Source organism: Diaphorina citri, unplaced genomic scaffold (assembly GCF_000475195.1).
Source record: "Diaphorina citri unplaced genomic scaffold, Diaci psyllid genome assembly version 1.1 scaffold2729, whole genome shotgun sequence".
In the NCBI taxonomy this organism is placed as follows: domain Eukaryota; kingdom Metazoa; phylum Arthropoda; class Insecta; order Hemiptera; family Psyllidae; genus Diaphorina; species Diaphorina citri.
Window position 1 is genome coordinate 3,354 of NW_007380146.1, and position 7,578 is coordinate 10,931.

Consider the following 7,578-nt stretch of genomic DNA (forward strand, 5'->3'; position numbering starts at 1 on the left):
TTTTTTTTTTTTTTTTTTTTTTTTTTTTTGTTTTTTTTTGCAGTAGCTTGCAAAAAAAAGTATCTAGTCTGCAGTTTTCTTGCGGCCACATTCTATTTTTCTCAGCTCTATGATTTAGCGGCTTCTCTGAAGATTTCCAAGGAAAATTATGACAGTATAATGACAGCGTGGTAGACTAGAAGGTATGCTGGCCAGAATGAAAGACAATAAAAAAAGAGGAAGAACAGAAAAAAAAAGTAATAAACTGAGGACGATGAAGAAGAAAGAGAAGAAGAAGAAACACAATTGGATCAGTTTTTGCACCAAAGAGCTCAACAACAACAATAATAATAATAAAAGTTGAAAGAAAAAGAAGAAGAAAGAACGAAGTAATAATAAAAAAAAGCTCACAGAACCGGTTGCCAGATTCTTTATACTATTTCTAACATAAGATGGAAGTTGCCAGCCTCGTAAATTTGTCCAGGGTAGCGCCTGTCTTGTAAGCGCAAGGTCGCGACTATAGGTACTCCCTGTTTAACTTCTCCCAGCCAGACATCCAGGTACTTTTGACATAGAGATGAAAAGTCCTTAATAAAGGGATTTTCAAGAAAGAAAGGACAATTATAGGAAACCTACCTATACGTATAAGAAAGAAAGAAAAATGTCATCTTTGGTTGGAAAAAGTTCAGCCCTCAGTAAAGATCCTGGTCCAAGATAGGTTTGGTAATTATATTGGTCTGTCTGTCTGTTTAAAGCGTGAGAGACGTCTTGTAATTGTTGTGTGTAAAACATGCAAGCCAATGCTGATGGCATTCCAATATTCAAGTTGATTACTGTTTGGTTTTCTTAATGGGCAAACCATACTGTGAATTTCAGTCATTAGAATTAAATTACCTATTATGTATTTAGCTAGATTGGTAAGTACATAAATTATCTAGTTTTATGTGTAACAAAATTACATAGGTAGGTACTATCTGTTTTACATTTAATTCAGTCCTTTATTTCTTCATTACATCATTACATTTTTTATATGTACCTACCTATTTTTATTCTTCCATTCAGTAGGTACCTAGATATCTATTGTTGTTGTTTTTTCCATCGGTTTTGTCTGACTTTAAAAATTCGTATGAAACATAACCCATGGACAATGTTCCGTGAAATTAAGTTTACGTTTCAATGAGTCACTCATGTGGTCAAATCATCAACCTCAAGAGCATAAAGAATTCAGGGGTGTAAAGCGCCTAAAAAAAAAGTTACAAAGTCAACTAATTTTCAACGTGTTACTCGATTAAAAGCACTATAATGTAGGTAAATATGAGGTACCTTCGAGCAAAACTCAACCCAGTTTCCGGTTGAAAATTCCTATCTATTTAAAGTCCTGGGCATACAAGATGTCTAGTTAAGAGCTCTAACATAGTAGACACCCAGACATTTCCTCCTCTTTTGCATATTTCTTTGAATTGTTGGCAAACATCTAATCTCTATAAAGATGGCCAGACAATGTCAACAAAAAAATCCAACAAGGGTTACCAGCTGTTCTTGTTTGGCAAACAAAAAAGAACCCAAGAAAGGGGGGGGCGTCACAGGAAATGCTAGCCCTTCTTCTTCTTCTTCTTCTTCTTTTTCTTCTTCTTCTTCTTCTTTCTCTTCTTCTCCTCCTTCTCCCTCTCCTTCTTCTTTTTCTTCTTCTTCGTCTTGTTTCTTCTCCTCCTTCTTCTTGTTCCTCTCCTTCTTCTTCTTCCCCTACAGAGGTTATGAAATTCCACTTCAAAACTTTTTTTTTATTCATGTTAATTCTTGGAATTTTCAATGAAACACCTTTCTTTAGTTCTTTTACAATATGACGCTCCGGGGTGGCTCAGGAATTAGTGTTGAAATCTTTTTTTTTTCTTTTTTTTTTCGTGTTTTGATTTTCTCCCTTTTTAAATAATCTACTTTTTACTTTCTTCATTCTTGTACTCCCTTTTTTCCTTACTTCTTGGTTCTTTTTCGTTCATCTTTTTGTTTTAACACTTTTTTGCTTCGTAGCGGTGAAACGTATGCTACTTTGGACAGGTCTGTGTCGTAGCATGATATCCCATAGTATGTCCCTAATCAGATGGGCAAGAAGAGTCACTTTACATTGATGTAGGTGGGTCATTATGAGACCACCAGAAAGTATTCCGTTGAATATACCTACTTTTTTAAACTATGGGAGAAATAGAGTTTTCAGCACGGCAGTCCGCCCGTTGAAATATTAGCAATCGAAATGCGAGTGCAAATTTTTTGTTGATTCTGGAAATCGAGCTCGAGATCTTGGGGTCACAGCCCTACCACCATAATATTACCTCCAACAAAAGCCGCTTCAGGTTTAAAGTTTAAACTAATGGGATACGTTCTTTACACAGTGGTACCTATTCTTTACAGTGGTTCTGTGAACAAAACTAACATTTCCCTCCACTGCAATTGAGGAGTTTTAATCAATGAGGACCTGAAGATGACAAATCGCCAGAGTAGAACAGCTTTGAAGTTTTTTGATTTCCATTGAAAACTATTGGAAAGATTCGCGAAGTCGGTTCGTTCTCAGAACGACTGACTTTCTCCTATCCGGTCTTCTCTCTCTGTTCCATTTCGGGACGATAAGACCTTCGTTGTTAGGCACCTACAGTTTCCACTATTAATCCTCGAAAAAAAGGCACACAGTTTCGATGAATTTTGATTTCCATTGAAAACTTTTGGGAGGGCTTTACTAATACTCCTGCATCTTAATGAATAACGTAAATATCAACATGATTCTTTATGGGACTGATTCTCAACAATATTTCACATTAGAAAATCCGTTTCAGAAAGGGCGTAACCCGGGTTAGAGCCCTTCTTTAATAAAGGGTTCAATTTCTCAGGTAGATTATGACTATTATGAGATTGTTATAATAGGTTCCCATGCATTCAAGTAGAAATATGATTCTAACCTTATCGGTATAAGTACTGAGCATTGTACCTACCTACCCATTGTATTATTTTACTCAGAATTCTCATTCAGTATCTGCCATGAATTAAGAAGGGTAGGTATATCTAAAAAACTGATTACACAAAATTCAACTGATCGGCCATAAGGAGTGCGAAAATTAGCTGACTGACCATAAGGCAATATGCAAAACGGCGGTTTACATCGTTAGGCGAAAGAAAATTTCGGAAAAGTCGTACCATTTTCCAGTAGTCGGAAAAACCACTTTCGAATTAAGAATATACCAGCATGAATCAGCGAAGCTTTTACAGAATTGTGAATTCATTTTGTACTTGACCTAAATTTGATTCTTTTACCCCCTTTAGGACGCTTTAACACGAGGGACAATAAATAGGTCGTTCGCGCCGAAATTTTGAATTTTGGCGTCTCCACTAGTAGAAATTTTTGAACTGATTTTCAAGTCAGACCTTCAAGATAAATAGGTAGGGCTTTGATAAGTGTTTATATTCATATGGCATTTATCATTTGAATCGTCGATATTTCAATGCCATACATCCGCCACAGGTCATCGACCACTGACTGCTTAAACTGCGCCCGTCTGCTTAAAATTATAATTATCAGATTGTTATCAACTCGTACCTGTTTCTGAAAATATTAATTACTGAATTAAAAATATACCACCAACGTATCTCTATTTTATTCTACCTCTACGTGCAATGTGAAGTTGTCAGCATTCATAGTTACAGCGACAGTAGTTAGATTTTAGATTTTTCAATCGCTGGACTTGCATACAGAATAAGTTTGGTGCACCACGGGACATGCTATGGGACAGGGTAAGGGGGCCGAGGGGGCCTTGGCCCCCCTCAGACTGTATTTTTGCTCCTTTATACCCGCCTTAGGCCAGCCATTCACTATCAAATAGACCTGACAGGGTGACATGTACGGCTGGAAAGGTCCGAATGTCAGGTCTACCTGTCTATAGACCGGACACCTGTCCCTTTACTCCAGCAGTAGGCTACTACTATTATTGTGGTCAAATTCTCAAATTACATTGAGGATAAAATTCCATACCTAGGCTGGAATTGAACCCACGCCCTCCTGTTTACCAGGCGAGCGCCTTGACCACTACACCACCGAGGACAAGGACCTGCTATGGGACTGTGGGGACATGCTATAATGTCGTCCTGTCATTACCAGTCACGCGCGGTCTGGCAATAAGTTATTGCCCTGGGTGAATAAGTTATTGCCCATTATTGTCATTATTGCAGCCAGGATGGTCGCTGTTTTTGAGTTTTCATTATTATCACTAATCGTGGTTTGTTGTAGCTTCTATTGGAAGCTTTTGTGGTTGTTATTGTTGTGTGGTCAAATTCGCCCATCTGATGAGAGGCATACTTCGGGATAGGCATGCTACGACACAGACCACACGACTCCAATGTAGCAGTTGTTTCATTGCTACGGAATAAAAACGGGGGTAAAACACTCATCTTTTTTCTTCTTCTTCTTCTTCTTCTTCTTCTTCTTCTTCTTCTTCTTCTTCGTCTTCTTCTTCTTCTTCTTCTTCTTCTTCTTCTTCTTCTATAATATCCCATGATATTCAGCAAAATGCACTGACATTATGTGACGAAAACTGCTTCCTCTTTTAATTTAGAGAATTTAGGCCAATAAAATTTATGTGGTTCTGCTTATTACCTCAGCAAAATTTTGCAAAATATGTGACGCTTTCCGTTTATTATCTGACAAAAAGCATTTCCTCTTTAGACTTAGGCCAATAAAATTTATGTGGTTCTGGTGTTCTATGTACCTACTTGATACCTCAACAAAATTTTGAAAAATGAGTGTGGATGTTTCCCATTTTCCCTGGAAATTTGTTTTGCGTTAGCTCATAATTCAATTTGCAGGCATGAGTGAGGTAATGGTTTTATTGCAGTCTTTTCTCGCAAAGTGTATTGTTATAGCTGGTAATTGGGCAAGTAGCCAATGTTAGGCTAAAACTATTTTTTAGGGGGTTTGATAGAGGGAACTGTGCTGATGTCTTATCGTCCCGACGGCGAAGAGAGAAAGAGGTTCGGATAGGAGAAAGGCAGTTGTTCCGAGAACGAACCTTATCTGTGCAGGATAAAATCCGCCCCCGGCTGGAATCGAACCCGCGACCTTGCGCTTACAAGGCAGACGCGCTACCCTCCAAGCTAACTAGGCGGTCTTAAAGGCTCGATGCTCCAAATTTTTGGAGGCTGCCCTACGGTAAAGAAGAACAATATAGCTCGGTCCCCCTAATAAGTGGACTCTGAAGGGTGCTATTTCACGAAGCATTTCTAGACCCCTTCTTACTCAGTTTTAATTCTCTCCCTCAGGTCGAATCGAACTCCCAGACGCCAGGACCGAAGTTCGATGGGAGAAGATCGGAAGCACCAAATCTCTGGCCAATCGGACCAAAGTAGTAACGAGGTAAGCATAGTAAAATCGATCAATTTTCTCAAGTGCACTGTCACAACCATTGACCCTAGACTGGACCATAGAGCCATAGATCATTGCCGAAACCATCGTTCCTCGCACCAGTCTGTGTGTCCACAACGGAGCCTGAAATCTCCTGCTTATTTAAATATGCTTGAAAATTATGAAGTTAGAGTAGGTACTATCAAAAATGTATCCCAAACCATCGATCATTGCAGAAATAATACTAGGCTCAATTCCTACATTTTATGCCAGGGTCGGAACTATGGTCAAAGCTCCCTTGAGGACGCTTCTATTCATTAGTATGGTTAATTTATTTTCTCTTGGGTCGATATTATGGTCGAGGGTCAGGACTCCGTTGTGGACTCCTACTAGGGCATTGTTCTTGTTTTGTCGGTATTTCGTGATTAATTCACGTGGTTTATACCTACGTTTATAGCGATACTGATTCTTTATCTATTTGTTTGCAGAGATGACAATCAAGTGTGGGGCAGGTAAGCATAGTAAAATCGGTTAATTTTCTCAAGTGCACTTTCACAACCATTGACCCTGGACTGCACCATAGAGCCATCGATCATTGCCGAGACCATCGACTCTCGCACCAGTCAGTGTGTCCACAACGGAGCCTGAAATCTCCTGCTTATTTAAATATGCTTGAAAATTATGAAGTTAGAATACTATCGAAAATGTATCCCAAACCATCGACCATTGCAGAAATAATACTAGGCTCAATTCCTTCATTTTATGCCAGGGTCGGAGCTGTGGTCAAAGCTCCCTTGAGGACACTTCTATTCATTAGCATGGTTAATTTATTTTCTCTTGGGTCGATACTATGGTCAAGGGTCAGGACTCCGTTGTGGACTCCTACTAGGGCATTGTTGTTGTTTTGTCGGTATTTTGTGATTAATTCACGTGGTTTATACCTACGTTTATAGCGATACTGATTCTTTATCTATTTGTTTGCAGAGATGACAATCAAGTGTGGGGTGCCTACTTGCTGATTGAAGACGTGTCTACTGCTGACTTGGGAACCTACCAGTGTATAATCAGCAACACGGCTGATCAATCCAAGACCATGATCACTGTCCTCAAAGAAGGTGAATCTTGACCTAACTATCGAATAGTCTATGCAAAAAAGCCAAGTTTAGATTATGTACGACTGAGGTGTACGAGTATTATCGCGTATAATGTATAGGCTTCACAATTTCAGAAAATGGACAGGCAAAACATCGGTTGAACTCTTCCGCATAGCTGTGAACAAAGTCAAACTAGTCAGGCTGGTCGCCAACATCCGAAACGGATAGTGCACTACAAGAAGAAGAAGAAGAAGAAGAAGAAGAAGAAGAAGAAGAAGAAGAAGAATATATAGGCTTGGAAGACTATACATATATAAATACAAAAATTACAATGAGTTGACATGTTTCGCCATCTCCTGATGGCATCTTCAGAACAACTGATCAAAAATTTCAAAATAAAAATGACAACATTCTTTTTTTAATTTCCCAGGTGTACCACCAGAGCAGCGCTCTCTACCGGAAGATACCTGGGTAGTGCTCATAGTGGGTGTGATCTCATTTAAATGGGTTAAGCTTCTACGAATCTAAATCTAATCTACACCCTTCTGAGAGAAGTGTTCAATCACTGCAATCACTACAATCTTTGTAGATCTTTTGTGACCATTTTGTTCACAGTTTTTGTTATTTTTAGAACTTTTGAGGAGAATATTTTGTCAATCAAGTAGAATAGGCTATACCCTGTTTATACTGCCTAGACTAAAAAGTCCCTTTACAGCTTTTTCCTTGTCAAACAAAAGTATACTCACCTACCTGGCACTAAGTAATATTTTCCATTTCCCTCTTGTCCATACAGATTCTTCTGGTCCCTTTACCGCTTTTTCCTTGTCAAACAAAAGTATACTCACCTACCTGGCACTAAGTAATATTTTCCATTTCCCTCTTGTCCATACAGATTCTTCTGCGAAGCCTGAGTACCAGGAGAGGGGACCTTCTCAACGAGGTGGTGACAGGGGCGGATACAAAGGAGGAGGTAAGAAATTTGAGCTATTCACACACTAGGTGCAGAGGCTAATGCCTTCAAGATATGAGCTGTATAAGTAACAAATATAAGATTATTTTTTCAACTTAATTGTTTCATTATAAATTTTAATCAGTCAGCTCCCATGGTGTAGTGGTCACTGCACT

General features: G+C 38.8%; 1 long non-coding RNA gene across 1 annotated transcript in view; it reads left to right on the forward strand.

Moving 5' to 3' along the window:
- Window positions 1–7,340: 7,340 nt before the first annotated feature.
- Window positions 7,341–7,578, forward strand: part of LOC113471645 — a 1,691-nt gene continuing 1,453 nt past the window's right edge. Inside the window, exon 1 of the long non-coding RNA XR_003394265.1 lies at window positions 7,341–7,423. This is a non-coding gene — a long non-coding RNA (uncharacterized LOC113471645). The remainder of the gene's footprint in view (window positions 7,424–7,578) is intronic.